Source organism: Rana temporaria, chromosome 2 (genome assembly GCF_905171775.1).
Source record: "Rana temporaria chromosome 2, aRanTem1.1, whole genome shotgun sequence".
Taxonomy (NCBI): Eukaryota; Metazoa; Chordata; class Amphibia; order Anura; family Ranidae; genus Rana; species Rana temporaria.
Window position 1 is genome coordinate 470,247,355 of NC_053490.1, and position 20,535 is coordinate 470,267,889.

General features: G+C 45.2%; 1 protein-coding gene across 2 annotated transcripts in view; it reads right to left on the minus strand.

The window, feature by feature from the left end:
- The window catches only part of EPHA6 (EPH receptor A6), a 1,141,406-nt gene that overhangs the window by 76,467 nt on the left and 1,044,404 nt on the right, over window positions 1–20,535 (minus strand). The window lies entirely within an intron of this gene.

Here is a 20,535-nt window from a genome sequence, read left to right on the forward strand (position 1 = left end):
CTGTCAGCCCCTTGCTGTTTTGGCTTCCACCTCTCATCTAAGTGGAACCCCCCTGACTCCTGGAAGAGGCCTCCTCTGTTTGCTGGGGATCACAGAACCCTACTCTGGCCAAAAAGCCCTGCACATACTTGCACAATCAGTTAGCCGGTCATTCAAAAAACACAGACCCAGGATTGGAGATTTCAGCCCTCTCAGATCTTAGACACATCAATGATATTTGCCAATATTTTACAGGATATATTTGGGTCTCCATCCCGCCACAAGGTCATGGTTGGTGTTTTGCTCTTGAAGATGGATTCACCATTTATATTTTTATGTTCTTGAACTTGTATTCTTCAATTATTTGTTTATGGTAATGTTTGGAGTGCCCATTGGCCTTGTAATGGCAGACCAGTTGTGCAGATCTGAAAATTCTGGTGAGGATATCTTGCTACTAAATTGTCAGAGAGATATAAAAAGCAGTTCTCAGATCCAGTTTACCAAAGACCATTCTCAACTAAAATAGCAAATCTTAAAGTGGACCTGAACTCAAAAAGTAAAGAGTTTCTATCTTATAGAATACGTACTGTATGTGAGAACCCATCTCTGAGCATGACAATACACTCATTTATCCCCCACTCCCATCTCCAGTACCCATTTAGGTATTTAAAAAAAAGTATTTTAAGTTGTTTTATACTCACCTAAGTTTTGACCTGTTGATCTAGCACTAATGTTGATTGGTCTCATCTTTTCAAAGCCATCACCTGCTGCAGCCTTCAGAGGACTCCCCTGCTAGACAGCCAATGGAAAGTGTCCATGTCACACAGGTAATGAGAAAGACACCTAAAGAAAGGATCTCACTGAAGACTAAGGGCCAGATCCTCAAAAGGGATACGCCGGCGTATCTACTGATACACCGTCGTATCCCTGTTTCTAACTATGGAACTGATCCACACAATCAGTTTCTCATAGTTAGGCAGAAGATTCGACATGTGTAAGGGACTTACACTGCCGGATCTTAGGATGCAGTACCGCATCCGCCGCTGGGGGCATTTCGAGTCGAAATGCCGCTTCGGGTATGCAAATTAGCACTTATGGAGATCCACAAAGCTTTTACGCTTCGTTTTTTCTCCGTAAGTATTAGTTTGCAATCGTAAAATTAGGGCTGCTTTTACAAGGCCTAAACTGTTTAGGCCTTGTAAAAGTAGACCCTTCTATCCCGCGTCGCCATCTGTTTTTTAAAAAAAAAATGTTTTTCCGCCGCAACTCGTATTTTTTTTTTACGCCCGTCGCGATTCTCAAAACCCAGCGCAACGTAAAACCGCGCTAAGCACGTCGGAAAAATGACGTCGTGAGCATGCGCAGTACGGCCGGTGCGGGAGCGTGCCTAATTTAAATGGGACTCGCCCCATTTGAATAGGAACGCCTTGCGCCTGCCGGATTTAAGTTACACAGCCGAAAATTTCTAGGTAAGTGCTTTGTGGATCGGGCACTTAGGTAAAAATTTTCCGGCCGTGTAACTTAAATTGAAAAAGTTACGTTGCGCCAGGTTTTTGTGGATCTGGCCCTAAAAACCAGGTGCATCACAAGATTAAGATTCAGTGAAGTATTTTGGTATTTTTCTTTAGTTTGACCCAGTAGTTAGTTGGTGGAATGGGGGGAGAAGGGGAGGAGGATCTATGCCCAGTGATCAGCTATAATTGCAAAAAAAAAAAAAAAAAAAGTACCCCAAAAAAAATCCCTTGCCATGAATTCCTCAAAAAAAAAAAAAAGATTTTGTACTTTTATGTACCTGTTCCCATGTCTGCAGTGTAAGATCATCTAGGGTGCTGCAGTCTCTAACTACTAGTTTCTGAAGATTTGGAGTGAGATTTGGTGATGTGAAAAAGCTGTACGTTAGGGCCTGCATTGCAAGAACTCCCTGCTTCATTTATTCTGTGCGTCCCCCCACCTCTCCTGCTTCTTGAAAATTACCCCCAAATTCATAAATACTCCAGTCACCAGGGGGGGCTGAAGAAGCAGAACTCTGTTCCTCTATATGATGGTCACCTCTACAAAGAGACACAAGGGTTTACTTACTAAAGCTGGAGAAAGCTAAATCAATCTCACTTCTGCATAGAAACCAATCAGCTTCCAGGTTTTATTGCCAAAACTTACAGCAGAGTTCCACCCAAAAATGGAACTTCCGCTTTTTGCATTCCCCCCTCCGGTGTCACATGTGGCACCTTTTAGGGAGGAGGGGGAGTAGATGCCTGTCTAATACAGGTATTTGCTCCAACTTCCGGGCATAGATATCCATAGAAGACAGCGGCGCTGCACAAACCCCTCCCCACTCAGTGAGCAGAGAGATCCATGGAGAGATGTCCCGCTGAGCCGGCGGGAGCTGGCGGATTCCACACTGGAGTTTCTGTTTTTCTAGTAAACATTTAAAATTAGTACTTTTTTCAGATGAAAACTAACCAATAAAACAAGAATATTGTAACTGTAGTATAGTACATCCAGGCCATGCTGCGAAATATGTCCATAGATGCACCTGGATTGCAGAATAGTTTAAAACGTGAGACAGTAATTCAAATTGTAGATAATCACATTCAAAAACAAATACATTTTGATAAACGTAGGTTAAGAAATTTCGCTGGATTTTATATTGTGTTTTTATAGATAATTGCTATTTAAAGCTAGGCAGAGACCAATCAAGGGTTAGCAAGATATAACTATGTACAGAAGGCATTCAGCTTCAGCTGTGTAGTCCTGGTACTTCAATAACAAGCTTTATAATATAACTTCTTTATGAAAGCGCCACCTCCAACCCTCACACAAGAGATAAGATTCCATTATGGAAAGGGAGCAGCCCCAGGGCAGAAGATGCTTTTAGGTTAAAAGCCTGGCAATGATAGAGTCTTCTGTTGTGAGCCTAGTTTCTATGGCTGTTATTATCTGCCATATTCATCTGTCTGTAGAGTAATGGAGAAATGCACAGCTCATAACACTCACCCAAACACCAATAGTGTAAAGCAAATTCTATAGTTCTACAGCAGATACATAAACACAGACCATAACACTGTCCTAAACACCAATAGTATAAAACAAATTCAATAGGTCTACAGCAGGTACATAAACACCATTCATACCACTGATCTAAACACCAATAAATCCATAAATCTACAGCAGTTAAAAAAAAAGCATAGTACATAAAAATAGGATTTTTGACTTACCGTACAATCCATCCCTTGAAGTACATTAAGGGACACAAGATAAGTAATTCAGGTAAAACGTGTTATGTTGTTGCCTTCAACAGATTGGACACGGGCAAATAAAGCTTTAGAGGGCCTCCGACGGTCATAGAGATGACTGGTGACCATCTGGTCACTAGTCATCTCTATGTTTCCAAGACAGCGCCGGCCGATGGCCCCCGATGGCACAGGAGAGCCCGGGGAAGCATCGGATGGCGGCGGGAGGGGGGACATCCCCTCCCGCCGCCTATAAGAACGATCGAGTGGCGGAACTGCCGCTTTGATCGTTCTTATAGTGCACAGAATCGGCAGGTGAAGACAGTGATATCTGAATGATGCCTGTAGCTGCAGGCATCATTCAGATATCACCGCACAAAGCCAAGTCCGTTAAAAGATGGCCTCCGGTTGTAAAGTGGTTAAAGGGGTTGTAAAGGTTAATTTTTTATTTTCTAAATGGGTTCCTTTAAGCTAGTGCATTGTTGGTTCACTTACCGTTTCCTTCGATTTCCCTTCTAAATGTTTTTTTTCTTTGTTTTCTTTGTCTGAATTTTTCACTTCCTGTTCCTCCTGTTCCTCCTCAGGTAGGTGTTTAGTAAGCTGTTTAGTAAGCTGTTTTTGGCTGACTAACCACTGCTCGGATGATGGTGGCAAGCTTACTGAGGAGAAACAGGAAGTGAGAAATTCAGACAAAGATTTTTTTTTTTAAAGGCAAATCAAAGGAAAAGGTACAGTAGGTGTTTGTGATATTGTGCTTTTAGCACGACAGCGTCGCGCTGATACTCGGCGACAGGGTGCCGAGATCTCGCCGACATCTCACACTCACTGGAATAGTGACAGCACATCCCAGCAAGCGCGTCATAGAAGCGACGGGAGATCCGACTTGGATTCCCGCCAATTCTACACGTGTGCGGCGTTTGTTATGAATCCTGAGGGGGAAGTCCCCGCCGGATTTTAAATAAAAATCCGGCATGGGTCCCCCCCTCAGGAGCATACCGGGCCCTTAGGTCTGTTATGGGTTGTAAGGAGAGCCCCCCTACGCCGGAAAAAACGGCGTAGGGGGTCCCCCTACAATCCATACCAGACCCGTATCCAAAGCACGCTACCCCGGCCAGCCAGGAAGGGAGTGGGGACGAGCGAGCGCCCCCCCCCCTCCTGAGCCGTACCAGGCTGCATGCCCTCAACATGGGGGGGTTGGGTGCTCTGGGGCAGGGGGGCGCACTGCGGCCCCCCCCACCTCAGAGCACCCTGTCCCCATGTTGATGAGGACAGGGCCCCTTCCCGACAACCCTGGCCGTTGGTTGTCGGGGTATGCGGGCGGGAGGCTTATCGGAATCTGGGAGCCCCCTTTAATAAGGGGGCCCCCAGATACCGGCCCCCCACCCTAAGTGAATGAGTATGGGGTACATCGTACCCCTACCCATTCACCTGCAAGAAAAGTGGTAAAAACACAAATAAACCACACAGTGTATTAAAATATTTTATTTTTCTGCTCCGGAGGCCGCCCCCTGTCTTCTTTATTAGCTCTTTTACCAGGGGGGGCTTCTTCTTTGACGTCTTCGGGTGGGTGGGGGCCGCCGTCTGGTTCTCTTCCACCGCCGGGGGGGGGTGGCTTTTAAAAAAGCCCCCACCCCCCCGGCGGGTTTCCTCCGGCGTCTTCGGCGGGGCTCTTCTTCTTCCGCTATCCCAACGGGTCTTCTCAACTCTCCGGGGTTCTCCTTCTGTCTTCGCCGCTCTCCGTTGTTGACTCGGCGCACCCCGGTTCTTCGTCTCGCTGTCCGGTGTCTTCTTCCGTGATGTACGTCTTCTCCTTCCGTGCTGTGATGAGTTCTTCTTCCGTGCTGTGACGTCATGTTCTTCACTTCTCTCCTTCTCCCGATGTTGCCACGCCGGTCCTCCTCGCTGAAATGACGGATGCGCGCCTTGCATCGGACCTATATAGGCCTCACAGTCCCATCATGCTCTGTACCTACCCATGTGATACCTACCCAAGACGCCGGAGGAAACCCGCCGGGGGGGTGGGGGCTTTTTTAAAAGCCACCCCCCCCCGGCGGTGGAAGAGAACCAGACGGCGGCCCCCACCCACCCGAAGACGTCAAAGAAGAAGCCCCCCCTGGTAAAAGAGCTAATAAAGAAGACAGGGGGCGGCCTCCGGAGCAGAAAAATAAAATATTTTAATACACTGTGTGGTTTATTTGTGTTTTTACCACTTTTCTTGCAGGTGAATGGGTAGGGGTACGATGTACCCCATACTCATTCACTTAGGGTGGGGGGCCGGTATCTGGGGGCCCCCTTATTAAAGGGGGCTCCCAGATTCCGATAAGCCTCCCGCCCGCATACCCCGACAACCAACGGCCAGGGTTGTCGGGAAGGGGCCCTGTCCTCATCAACATGGGGACAGGGTGCTCTGAGGTGGGGGGGGGCCGCAGTGCGCCCCCCTGCCCCAGAGCACCCAACCCCCCCATGTTGAGGGCATGCAGCCTGGTACGGCTCAGGGGGGGGGGGGGGGGCGCTCGCTCGTCCCCACTCCCTTCCTGGCTGGCCGGGTAGCGTGCTTTGGATACGGGTCTGGTATGGATTGTAGGGGGACCCCCTACGCCGTTTTTTCCGGCGTAGGGGGGCTCTCCTTACAACCCATAACAGACCTAAGGGCCCGGTATGCTCCTGAGGGGGGACCCATGCCGGATTTTTATTTAAAATCCGGCGGGGACTTCCCCTTCAGGATTCATAACAAACGCCGCACACGTGTAGAATTGGCGGGAATCCAAGTCGGATCTCCCGTCGCTTCTATGACGGCTCTGTATCCATCGCGGCAAGCCAGCTCGGCGCTGGCTCCCGCGATGGGGCTCGTAGGTGCTCAATCTCGCTGAGAAAGAGAGCGAGATTGACACAAAATCGGGTTCACCTGCTGTAAGTGAAAGGCACAAGTGGGTAAAACGGGGGGTTGGTCAGTGACAGAGGTTTTTTCACCTAACTGCATAGGATGTATTAAGGTGAAAAAACACAAGGGTTTACAACCCCTTTAAGCTCAGCACCTGTCTCTGATATTTTGCAGCTAAAGACATAAAGAGATAAAGGCTCTGATATAAACAGCTCAGAATAATGTATTGGCAGTGTTCATTTACATGACAAATGCTGGCATTATTCTGAGTCTGTCGCAGATGCAAGAACACCTCGGGCATCAGGGACCCAGATATGGGCATGTAAATGAGCACGCGGACATGTTTTCCACTGCGTCAGCCAGCGTCTACAGTAATAAAAGGTTTAACGTTCTTTTTGTTTATCGTAAAAGAGAATTTTCTGACAGTGGGAGCCATTTTCTTAACAGTTGAGATTTTTCTTACAAAATTAAAAACTAACATTGGATGACTTGGGATTTTAAATGATTCAAGCCTAATTATACATGCAGTTTTTGTCTGGAACATACTAATGCAGTGGGTGTGCGGGGGGCATATTAATTTCCTGCTTGTTAACATGTTCCTGTCAAGGATGATGAAATATTCATATTTGTTTTGTTGTTCTGCTTTTATTATTATTATTATTTTTTTTTTATGAATTTGTTTTCTCTGCAGGATATTATACTGTAATGGACATGCTGTTGAGAGTACACAACTTGCATTGAGATAAAAGTCACCCGTTCAAAAACTCATAATCATCAGTATCCTATAGTTAATAAGTAACTAAAGCTAGCCATACATTATACCATTTTCTTGTACAGTTTTCCTTTAGATTTACCAAAACCATAGAATATGAGCATGGGCGTCCGCTCCATAGGGCAAGCGGGGGCAATTGACCCCCCCTGGAAAATCGAGAAGGTGCTGAAGAGTCTCGCGGCTGTGGGCTGTCTGAGCAGTCCTGGGCCGGATGTCACACAGACACAGCGAGCAGAGTGAAGCCACCTCCCCCTCCAGTGTTTATGTGTACACAGGGAACCTGCTGTGCCCATGCCGTGCTGATGGCTGTTCTGAGGTACTGAATGGGATGGGGGGTCCGTCTGTGCTGAAGGGAGGGTTTGTGTTGAATGGGGGTCCATCTGTGCTTAATGGGGGGCTGTGCTGAAGGGGGGGTCCATCTGTGCTGAATGGAGGGTCTGTGCAGAATGGAGGGGTCTGTGCTGAAGGGGGGTCCATCTGTGCTAAAGGGGGGTCTGTACATTCTCTAGGCTATATTTATATGGGCATGGAGTGAAGCTGAATTATCTCGAGCTATTTCACACTGCCAGCTGGCTGCGTTATCAGTAAAGCGTCGCTTTACCATCATTTTAGCTGCGCTATTTGGCCAATAGCACGGTGCTTTTAACCCCTGCTAGCGTTTGAAGAAAGGGTTAAATGCGTATTGCTGCTGCAGAAGCACCCCCTCCTGAAAAAAATTCAGCGGACGCCCATGAATATGAGGTCAAACCTAAACACTTTGGGGCAGATCCTCGTAGCGCGGCGCATTCTTCCGTCTGGCGTAGCGTATCTATGATACGCTACGCCGCCGTAACTTACAGCTTTTTTTTGGTATCCTGAAAGAATTTCCGCCGTAAGTTATGACAGCGTAGCGTAACTTAGGCGGCGTAAGGGCGCGCAATTCAAATCGATGTGATGGGGGCGTGTTTTATGTCAATACGTTGTGACCCGACGTAAATGACGTAACATTTTCAAAATTCGACGCGGGAACGACGGCCATACTTAACATAGGATACACCTCATATAGCAGGAGTAACTATACGCCGGCGGAAAAATGCACCTAAGATCTGACGGCGTACTAAGACGTACGCCTGTCGGATCGAGACCAGATTCCATCGTATCTTGTTTTGTGGATATAAAACAGAGATACGACACGGGAACTTTGAAATTACGCGGCGTATCCATAGATATGCCGGCGTAGTTCGTTTGAAGATCTGGCCCTTTGTAATTTGTATGCAATCAGGCAGGCTCTTGCACTAGATAGTTGAAGGTAAATCTAAAGGAAATTGAATAAGAAAATTGTATAATGTATGGCCAGCTTATGGCCTTTTTCACACCACTCCGTTTTACGTGCACTTTATGTGCATAAGCGTTTTTGCTGCATTTCCGGTGTGTTTTCTGGGTGCCTGACCCCCAGAATGCAACTGTGAAACGTGGACAAAAAAAAAAAAAACTTTTTTTAATGCCTTTTCCATTCATGTCAATACGGAGCTACGTTTTGGTGAGGCTTTGAAAAGTGCACCATTGATGCAGCATGCAGGACTTTTCAAAACTCTTGTGTGAAGAGTCCCAAAGGATTTAAAGGGAAATATTTTCTTGCATTTTTAGCAAGGTAAAAATGCAAACAGGAGAGCACACTGTGATCAGTTCTCTAGCTATGCTGGGAACTCTTCAATGATCACACTTGTCCTGACACCTCCCCCGGCTGCACAGCCATTACTGGGAAGCTCAGTGTGCTGCTCCTTCTCCTCTCCCAGCTCTTATGCAGCTGAGAATAGAGGGGATGTGATCACTTATAAAAAAAAGGAAAAAAAAAAGGTATTTATAATGTTTTTTATATCTATACACAAATGTTTTGCCTTTCATTTCTAATTTAAACTGAATGTTTTGTTTTACAAGGTGATCGTTTACAATCACAAATAAATACCTGTAGAAGCTTTGATAAGAATCCTACCTGCCAGTGGATGATTAATCATCTTAAGATCAGAAACACAACTAAGACGGGAAGGCTTTTCAGATGTTTCTAGCTAGCTACAGCTTTTGGTCTGTACAGTTAAAAGTGCAGCAACCCAATAACTCTTACAAAGAATACAGTGATAAGCACTAATTACATCGCAAACACATGAAGTTGGCATGACATATTTAGAACTCATCATTTGAAATGCATCACTCTGCTGAGTACTGCAACACAGTGGCGGTGCGTCCTTAGAGGGCACCGGAGCGCCGCCCCCTCTCACTCTCGCACCGCCACCGCACAGTGGCTGCGTTTGATGGCATGGCACAGTGGTGAAAATTGATGGCACAGTGGCTGCATTTGATGGGCCCAGTGGCTGAATTTGATGGGCACAGTGGCTGCATTTGATGGGCCCAGTGGCTGCATTTGATGGGCACAGTGAGGCTGCAAATGTTTTTTTTCGTTTGCGCCCCACCAAACATTTTGAGCACCAGCCGTCACTGGTTGTGGCTACTGAAGAACTGAATTTTTTTTTAACCCCTTGGTGCCGGCCGTACGCAAATATGCCGGCCTCTCTAACCTTTGGCCTTAGCGCTGAGGGGGCACATATTTGTGTGAATTGCTGGCACTACACCTCTGCCAAGAGCGTACCCGCTGTGTGCTCTGGCACAGTTGCCATTGCCTAACCAAAAGCTAAGAGTGATTGGGAGTTATCTGAACACGTGACCACCATGACAGCCAATCACGACAGTCACATGATCTTAAGTCTCGCCCGCCTCCCGGCGCCATAAAAACCTTCCACCGTAAAAGAGGTTAATGTGCTAAAGACCCTATCATAACAACCAACTTAATATAATGTACAGCATAGCATATATAGTGTACAACATAGTGAATACAGTGTAGGGGACAGGAGTATAATGTACAACATAGTAAACACAGTTTAGGGGACAGGAGTATAATGTATAACACGGTGAACAACTTAAATGATAGAGGGGTTCAAATGCGCCCATGGCACCTCTAGAGGGATGCATGATAGCCACGTATTTTTGCACATCAACTCTCAAATACCGGGGCAAGCAGGGAATACCCTATTACGTGGGCGGGTGACCCCGTGACATCACCCGCCCACGTAATATGATATTCCCTCCTGGCAAGTGGGGAATACCCAATTACGTCAGGTGAACCCGCCCCCTCTTACATCATGGGGGTTTCCGCGTGGAGTGGAGACTGAAGACTGCAGCATCGCCGGACATCGGAACACTGCGGGACATAGAGAACAACGCTGGACAGACTGGATTGCATCGCTGGAATCTCTTTTATTTATTTATTTTTTTTTAAAATGACTTATCCCAACTGTGTCTGGGGGTCCCCTTTGTTAAAGGGGGCTTCCAGATTTCGATAAGCCCCCCACCCACAGACCCCCACAACCACCGGGCAAGGGTTGTAGGGATGAGGCCCTTGTCCCCATCAACATGGGGAGGATGTCCCTGGTGGCCTGGTACGGTTCAGGAGGGGGGGCGCTCTCTCGTCCCCCCCTCTTTTCCTGTGGCCTACCAGGTTGCGTGCTCGGATACGGGTCTAGTATGGATTTTTGGGGGGACCCCACGCCATTTTCTTTATTTTGTGGCGTGGTTCCCCCTAATATCCATACCAGACCTTTTGGTTTGGGGTTTCCCTTAATATTCATACCAGGTAATGGACTGTGGGGGGGGGGGGGGGGACCCCCGCCGGTTTTTCCAGTGACTTTGATCTGTATTGCCGGGACCGACAATTCATTAATAGCCGCGAGTAGTTTTAAATGACTTTTTTCCTTTAGAAATGACACTTTGTGCAGGGACAGTTCTAAACACGGGAAACATGCGCTACTTTACATGCATACTATACACACCCCCCATGTATGAAATTTAAAGGAATATTTCACTTTTATTGTTTCACTTTAATCATTATTAAAATCACTGCTCTCGAAAAAAGCTGCAGTTTTTTAAACTTTTTTTGCATTGATACATCTCCCCTGGGGCAGGACCCAGGTCCCCCCAAACACTTTTTATGACAATAACTTGCATATTAACCTTTAAAATGAGCACTTTTGATTTTTCATGTTCGTGTCCCATAGACTTTAATGGTGTTCGGGTGTTGGAACAATTTTTTTGCCTGTTCGCATGTTCTGGTGCGAACCGAACCAGGGGGTGTTCGGCTCATCCCTAGTGGGCAATTATATGAAGCACACAGTGAAAATGAACAACCCAATGATTATATAATAATGATTGTTTATTACATATGAGCACACATACACATAAAATAGTAAACATGATAATAGCAATGGGAATAATTAATTATATCAGAATGAATTATTCCCATTACTATTATCATGTTTACATACTGGTCCATTACAATGTTTAAATACTTTAAAGTGAATCACTCATGTGCCACATCCGGAAAATTCATTAGAAAAGAAAAAAGAAACCCTTGGGATCAGACTCTGGAAGCAGATTGTAACAACAATGTATTATCTTTAAAAATGGATCTTATTGAACATGGATACATAGGAATAAACAATATAAAATTATAAAAAAAAGGTATCATCCATTGACGGCCACTCAATGGCCAGAAGAGATGGACATTACACATACCCAAAGAAATTATGTTTCAACAGTATGGCATCAGAAACAAGCATGAGCCCCTGTGCATTAACGCGTTTCTCTGGATCGCTTCCTCAGGACACACTTTGGGGGTATAGAACAGGTCTCACTGATCCAGGTATACGCCACTGTCTACAAAGTACTCTTCCTGGATGGTACTTTCAGGGAAAGATATACAGGCACACGTAGCAGGTGCTGGCCTTTCCCTCCCCCCTGTAACTTTATGCAGTTATAGTTTTCAGGGGAAGATACACAAGCACATATTACAGGTGCTGTCCCTTGTGGATTTATGCGGTTATGCTGTGAAGTAGATAACCTTCCTGCAAATTTAACGTATATGAAAGGGCTATACTCATTATTCAAATTAAATGTGACTACTGACTGCAATATAGAGTATATCTTTATATATCGCATGTGTTGCGCTATATAAGTTTTTCACTCACACTCACATCTTTGTCTAACGATAAGCTCTCATTTTGCCCCTAAAGGGTGAACCACCTTTTGGTATATATTTAAATTTTAAATCCTGGCTTTTGTTATTCTGTTGTTATGACGCCAATCCAGGGAGAGTCCTGTGTAGGCAGTGGCGTATGCCCGGATCAGTGAGAACTGTTCCATAAACCCCAAAGTGCGTCCTGAGGAAGCGATCCAGCGAAACACTTTGATGCACAGGGGTTCACGCATGTTTCTGATGCCATACTGCTGAAACATCATTTCTTTCTTTGGGTATATGTAACATCCGTCTTTTCTGCCCATTGAGTGGCCGTCAATGGATGATACCTTTTTTTATAAATTTTATATTGTTTATTCCTATGTATCTATGTTCAATAAAATCAGATTTTTTTAAAAATAAATTATTGTTCCAATCTGCTTCCAAAGTCCGACCTAGAGGGTTTCTTTTTTTTTTCCAAGTCTATTATTATTATTATTATTATTATTATTATTATTATTACTATTACAATGTGTATCATGTTACAATTGTGGACATATTTATGAACTATTTAGATGATGACTATTGTGACCTTTATATGTATTTTTTCTACTGTTTTATGTGTATATTTGCTCATGTAATAAACAATCATTATTATATAATCATTGGGTTGCTTATTTTAGCTGTGTGCTTCATATAAAGTCCCACTTCCCCCCTCTTTCTTTCATTATGTATCAGAGTTCAATAACCCTCAGCATTGGTGTCAGTGAACGCATTAAAGTGATATTAACCACTTGCTTACTGGGCACATATTCCCCCTTCCTGCCCAGGCGAAATTTCAGCTTTCGGCACCGTCACGCTTTAAATGAAAATTGCGCGGTCGTGCAACATGGCTCCCAAACAAAATTGACGTCATTTTTCCCCCACAAATAGCGCTTTCTTTTGGTGGTATTTGATCACCTCAGCGTTTTATATTTTTTTGCACTATAAACTATTTTTTTCTCAGTTTAAGGCGATATGTACTCTTCTACATATTTTTTGTAAAAGTGATTGGTTTGCGCAAAAGTTATAGCGGCTACAAAATAGGGGATAGAATTCTGACATTTTTTTTTATAATTTTTTTTTTTACTGGTAATGGCAGTTGTGATTTTTGGCAGGCGGACACATCGGACACTTTTGACACATTTTTGGGACCATTTACATTTATACAGCGATTAGTGCTATAAATATGCACTGATTACAATATAAATGTGATTGGCAGGGAAGGGGTTAACACTAGGAGGCGAGGAAGGGGTTAAATGTGTACCCTGGGAGTTATTCTTACTGTGGGGGGAGGGGACTGACTGGGGGAGGTGACCGATGCTTGTCCCTATGTACAAGGGACACACCATCGGTCTCCTCTCTCCCTGACAGGACGTGGATCTCTGGGTTTACACCCAGAGATCCAAGTCCCTGCTCTGTCACTGCCGATCGCGGGTACCTGGAGGACATCGCGGCCGCCAGACACGCGAATCGGCATCTCAGTGATGTGCCGTGAATGCGCGCGCCTCCAGTGGCCGGAGGACCCGAGGCCGTAAAAAGACAGCCTCCCGGCATTGTAGAGCCAGCTTGTGGCTGTCTTTTTACTATGGCCCGGGTCTGAAGAAGTTAAAGGTTCGAAATTCATTTCTGCCATACTTACCTCCGCTGTGCAGCTCGTTTTGCACAGAGTGGCCCTGATCCATGTCTTCTGGGGTCCCTCGGCGGCTGTCTCTGCTCCTCCCTGCATCAAATAACCCCCTTTGGGAAGTGCTTTTCCAAGGGGGTTACCTTGCGGGCATGCTCCCGAGTCCAGCATTTGCATCCATAGACACGAATGCCGGACTCGGCCCTGCCCCCTGCCGCCCTGCATCGGTGGATTTGATTGACAGCAGCGCGTGCCAATGGCTGCGCTGCTATCAATCTATCCAACGAAGAGCCGAGAAGATCGGGCCAAGAAGAGCCGAGAAGTCATCAGTCTGATGATCAGCATTATTTAACCCACTTCTTCTGAGCCCAGGTTGTACCGTACCTTCCCAGGCTGTAACTGGACAGTGAAAGGAGAAGGAGTGATTAGCCTATCTCTCTGCTTTCAGCATGCTTCTTGGCAGCACATAAACTGCTTGGCTCCTTGTATTGCTTCTTCCTCTCAAACTCGGGCCCTGCTGTACAGGAATTGCAAGGAACTGATTCAGGTACCTACATTTCTTGCATTAAATAAAATAATACTAATGATATATTTCAGAGATGCATTCTTTTTTGTATTTTATATCAACATATAGTTAAAGCGGAGGTCCAGCGAAAAAAATAATATTAAAAGCCAGCAGCTGCAAATACTGGAGCTGCTGACTTTTAATAAATAGACACTTACCCGTCCAGCGCACCCTCGATGTCGGCAGCAGAAGACGAGCAACCGCTTGTCTCTGCTGCCCCCGCCGCCATCCTCGATGAGGGAATCAGGAAGTGAAGCATTGCGGCTTCACTGTCTGGTTCCCTACTGCGCATGCGCGAGTAGCGCGGCGCTTTTCCAGTGGTCCCCGCTGTCTCCTGTGACCAGTGTGTTTCCCTGAAGGCAGCGGGAGGGGGCGGGAAGTAGAGTGACTCCCATGGGAGTCTCTCCCTGGACGTGGGTGCAAATACCTGCACCTCCTCCCCCCTGAAAGGAGCCAAATGTGACACCGGAGAGGGGAAGGGTTCCGAAAAGCAGAAGTTCCATTTTTGGGTGGAACTCCGCTTTAAGCTTTAAAGCAGAATTCCAGACAAACAGCTACTTATACATCAAAAATACATACACGTGAACTGTATTGCCTAAATAAAAAAAATAACAATTTTGTTTAGCTACGCCTGTGTTCTAGGCACTGTAGTTACAACAGCACAGCTTGCTTTTTTTAGCCACCCCTATTCTGTGATTGAGCAATGCCGAAGCAAAACCACACTGATAGATCATCTATCTGTTTCACCATCCTTTAGGCATATTCAGACACAACTATGCAAAAAATAGAACCTTCAGTGGCTCTATTACCCCTCCCTCTCACACTCTGAACTTATTTCACACTAATGCCGCGTACACACCATCGGAATTTCCTATGAAAAAGTCAGACAGAATTTTTTCATCAGATATTCCGACCGTGTGTGCCCCATCGGAGTTTTTCCTTTGAAAATTCCGACGGACTTAGAAAGAGAACAACATTTCGGAACTTCCGTTCGTCTGTATGGAACTCCGACGGAGAAAAAAAACACGCAAGCATTGAACTTGGCTCGTCGTAGTGTGGTACGTCACTGCGTTCTTGATGGTCGGAATTTGGTGTGACAGTGTGTATGCAAGACAGCTTAAACGAAATTCCGTCTGAAAAATCCGGTCATGTGTACAGGGCATTACAGTTGGGTGGGTGGTAAAGATGGGTGGAGTCGTGTTTTTACCACCTTCCACCCTATGCCCCAAAGCTGCTAGGACAGAAGTATGGGGGTGTACATCATGCTTTGCATTGCGGCATGGCAAAAATGATCCTGTCAAATAAATGGGGTGAACATACGCCCCCCACCACTGAGGGTCATCACAATAAAGTTGCAGTTGCAGTGTGATGTTGTGTGCTTTTAGAGGTTATAACAGTAGGTGAGGAGATAACATTACAAGCCCCCCCACTTCCCCAACCTGTAAAACGCCCTTTTAAAAGTGATCCACTGCAGATTTGTTATTAGAGGGTCAAGTGTAAATGAGCCACATGTGTTTATGTTCAACGGATTGCAGGCAACTGATATCAAGCTAGATTCAGCTACTTATACTAGGTTTAACCACTTGCCGACCGCCGCACACCTATTTACGTCAACGTACAGGTACGTACATTTGAAGCTGTGCGTGCGTGTGCGCCCCCCGGGATGTTCCCGGGAGTCCTGCGATTGCGGTCGGCAAGAGCAGAACGGGGGAATGTCTTTGTAAATAAGGCATTCCCCTATTCTGCCTAGTGACACTGTCACTGATGACCGTTCCCTGCGATCGGGAATGGTCATCAGTGATGTGTCACGTGTAGCCACACCACCTAACAGTAAGAATCACTTCCTAGGGAACACTTAACCCCTGCAGCGCCACCTAGTGGTTAACCCCCTTCACTGCCAGTGTCATTTTTACAGTAAACAGTGCAGTTTTATAGCACTGATCGCTGTAAAAATGACAATGGTCCCAAAATGGTGTCAAAAGTGTCCGATGTGTCCGCCATAATGTCGCAGTCATGATAAAAATCGCTGACACCGACGCAAGTTTTCAGCGCAAGTGATTGATTCACCAAGCACTTGCGTATAAACTAACGGCGGTGTAACGTAAACCCGTCCGGCGCAAGCCCGCCCAATTCAAATGGGGCGTGTACCATTTAAATTAGGCGCGCTCCCGCGCCGGACGTTCTGCGCATGCTCCGTTTGCAATTTTCCCGCCGTGCTTTGCGCGAAATTACGGCGCCCCGATGTGTTTGTGAATGGCGACGTGCGTAACGTACTTACGCCGGAAAAAAAAATGTAAAATTCGACGCGGGAACGACGGCCATACTTTAACATGGTGGAGTAATTTTACACCATGTTAATAGCACTCTTAACTTTACGACGGGAAAAACCGACGAGCGACGACGTAACGAACGCGCGTACCTTCGTGTATCGCCGTAAAAGCTAATTTGCATACCCGACGCTAGAAAACGACGCGAACTCCACCCAGCGTCGGCCGAAGTATTGCATCCTAAGATCCGACGGTGTAAGTCAATTACACCTGTCGTATCTTAGGGCTATCTATGCGGAACTGATTCTATGAATCAGCCGCATAGATATTCTTAGAGATACGACAGCGTATCCGGAGATACGCCGTCGTATCTCTTTTGTGAATCTGGCCCTATAACTTTTGCGCAAACCAATCAATAAACACTTATTGCGATTTTTTACCAAAAATATGTAGAAGAATACGTATCGGCCTGAATTGTGGAAAAAAAATGTTTTTAGATATTTTTTGGGCATATTTATTATAGCAAAAAGTAAAAAATATAATCGCAGAATTACCAAAAGAAAGCTCTATTTGTGGGAAAAAAAGGACGTAAATTTTGTTTGGGAGCCATGTCGCACGGCAGCGCACATGTCAGTTAAAGCGACGCCGTGCCGAATCACAAAAAGTGGTCCGGTCTTTAACCACCAGAATGGTCCGGGGCTTAGGCGGTTAAAGAGTTTAAAAATTCCTGGAGCTGCACCCCACTTAAAAAGGGTAAAATCAACTTTATTGTTCAGTAAATGCACAAACAGAGCCCCACCCAGGATCCTACCTCTAACATAGGACACAATACTACACATACTTTATCCCATAGGGACAGAATAATGGAGAAATAATAATGCTTTTTCTTTAAATTGTGTTATTTATGTTTATTTTATTTGTCTGGAGTTCGGCTTTAAAGGGACACTAAAGGAATTTTTTTTTTTAGCTAAATAGCTTCCTTTACCTTGCTGCAGTCCTGGTTTCATGTCCTCATTGTTAGTTTTTGCTTTGATGTTGCTGTAAATCTCTCTCTGTTTTGGACACTTCCTGGTTGCCTGTTTCCTGATAACCACAGTACTGGGAGATTTCTCACGGTGGTCACTAATCAAGGAGGTGTGATTACTGTGTGTAAAACGAAACTGGATTGGTGCTGAGGAGTTTTAGACAAAGTATCACTGCTCTCTATTGGCTGACTGCCCTCTAGTGGCTCTGTACATCAGAGAACCAGCAAACAACAGCAAAAACGAAACTACACTGCAGGCACATTATATGATTGTTTTTTTATCTATTTTTAATCATTTTTAAAAGGAATCAGTTAACTATTATGTCTCTATGTCCTGTAAACAGTCATTTCAGCTAAAAAAAAAATTTCCTTTAGTGACCCTTTAAGTAGTTTCTATTTACTATGCTATTCAGGTTTACAGATATCTGAGATGTCTTCAGAAGGATAATAAACATTGATGGATATATTGTTAACATTGCAGAAGGTGTAACACAACAGTTCAATGTAAGAAGCGACAAATCATCCTTTTTGTAGTGAGACAGCAGAATATAACACATGATTAATGGTTCTATAAGTGAACTTCTGCTGAGGAGCAGCACCTGTGGCCATAACACCAGCTGCCATTTACACAGCATAATTACTTCTGCCCCCGTATAGCTAAAAGGTGACATGTACTGTAGCTCTCTGTGTTCCCAGACGGACGCTTACCATAGATATGCTTTGGATTTACATTAGCAACTATTAACGCGTATTTCAACACTGCTAACTGTAAATAAATTACACTTTATCTCTCAGTCTTAGTTCATTTAAATCTTCCCTGGTCCACCCATATTAAGGTGACCAGATTTTTAAAATGAAATCCGGGGATATATTTTTTCTTTACTAGTAATGGCAACAATCAGCAACTCTCTGCCCGTCACCGCCCGCCCGCCCGTCTTAGGCCCCGTACACACGTCCGAGGAACTCGACGGGCAAAACACATCGTTTTGTCCGTCGAGTTCCTTGTGAAGCCGCCGAGGACCTCGGCGAGCTGAAATTTCCCATTGAACAACGAGGAAATAGAGAACATGTTCTCTATTTCCTCGCCGAGGTCCTCGTCGGCTTCCTCGGCCGAAAGTGTACACACGACCGGGTTTCTCGGCAGAATTCAGCTCCGACCGAGTTTCTGGCTGAATTCTGCCGAGAAACTCGGTCGTGTGTACGGGGCCTCACTCTTCTGGCCCCGGCTACTACTGGATGGGGAGCGGAGGAAGATCACTCTGCCAGGGAAGGCAACGAGATAGGCAGGTGGCTGGCCAGGATTGAGGATTTGAGCCAAGGCAGAATAACATGCGAGCGAAGCTGAATGGGCATGCGCCTGAAACTGAAGAAATATTCCCTCCGCTCCGACCAGCACATGATCATCAGAAAGGGGCACAGATAATGGGAAAAATACAACCCCCCTATGCTAGTAGGCACGGTGGAGCGGGGGGGTGTAATTCAAATTTTTTGATTTTAATTCTGCACTGACTGTCTTTGAAATTGCCCCTGCCTCCTACTGTATTAAATCCAATCTGGGGACAAAAACAGGGACAGACTTGGTCCGGGGACATTGTCCTCAATCAGGGGACTGTCCCCTGAAACTGGGGATGTCTGGTCACCCTAACCCATATGGGAGAATCACAATGCCCAGCATGCACAGTGCAATCCCCCTCACTTGTTATGGCAGCCATGAGGGAGAACTGCACATGTGCAAGTCTTGAAGGATGGAGAGCACTAATTCCAGTGATACTAGGAGCTTGTCCAATGTACAGAGCGTTCTAGAACACAGGAAGGATGTTGCAGATCTCTCCCATTAGTATTTTTTCTGCCAAGCTGTGGGAAAGCCACAATGGACCTACAGGTATGGCACTCCAAATTTGATAAAAGCTACACAGCGCTTTTAAAAGTACACAGGAACATTGCCTGTACAGTGCATTTTATTAAATGGGTGAATCTAGCCTTTAACCACTTCAGCCCCGGAAGAATTTACCCCCTTCCTGACCAGAGCATCACTTTAGCTGACAATTGCGCCGTCGTGCAAGGTTGTACCCAAACAAAATTGACCTCCTTTTTTCCCACAAATTGAGCCAAAAATATATAAACAAATAATAATGTTTTCCTCAGTTTAAAAAAATATGTATTCTTCTACATTTTTTTGTAAAAAGAAAAATCAAAAAGCGTATATTAATTGGTTTGCGCAAAAGTTATAGCGTCTACAATATAGGGGATAGATTTATGGCATTTTTGTTATTTATTTTTTTCACGGGAGGCGGAGCTAAGCAGAGCCTCGTAGTATCACTTTGCCGGGAAAGGTAGTGGGCAGCGGCAGCCGAGACAAATGAACTAGCAGAGCCATGTGCGGCGCGGGTTTATGTACATAAACGAAAAAGGAAAAATAGTCTGAATGCTGCGCTCATCTCCTGGGCCCCTCTGTAGACCAGGTGGGGCCCGGGAAAATGTAATTACAACCCCCCCTTCGTTAAGTAAGTAGTAGCGGGGGTATGGTTTCAAAATGTTAACATGCATAAATTAACTGTAAAGCTGCCTGGGTCCGGTACAACAGGGCTGGATCTACTGCCCTATCAGCGGCCCTGGTGACAACACTACTGTATCTATGGAGGAGCAGAGTTGTCACCCTAGGCTGTTATTCTGGTTTGAACAACAAACACCCCCTTCTTTCTTTCCAATACATAGGAAACATAAGATATTAGGTCACATAAGATAGCTTAGAAAATATGTAGAAGAATATGTATCGGCCTAAACGGAGGAAATAAATAGTTTTTTTTATATTTTTTTGGGGGATATTTATTATAGTAAAAAATATTGCTTTTTTTTCAAAAATTTTGCTCTATTTTTGTTTATAACGCAGAAAATAAAAACCGCAGAGGTGATCAAATACTACCAAAAGAAAGCTCTATTTGTGGGGAAAAAAGGACACCAATTTTGCTTGGTAGCCATGTCAGTTAAAGCGACACAGTGCCGAAACGCAAAAAAATGGCCTGGTCTTTGGGAAGCCAAATCCTCCGGGACTGAAGTGGTTTTCTAAACTGCTTAAAGAAATCTCAAATATGCCCAGTGGCTCAAAAATA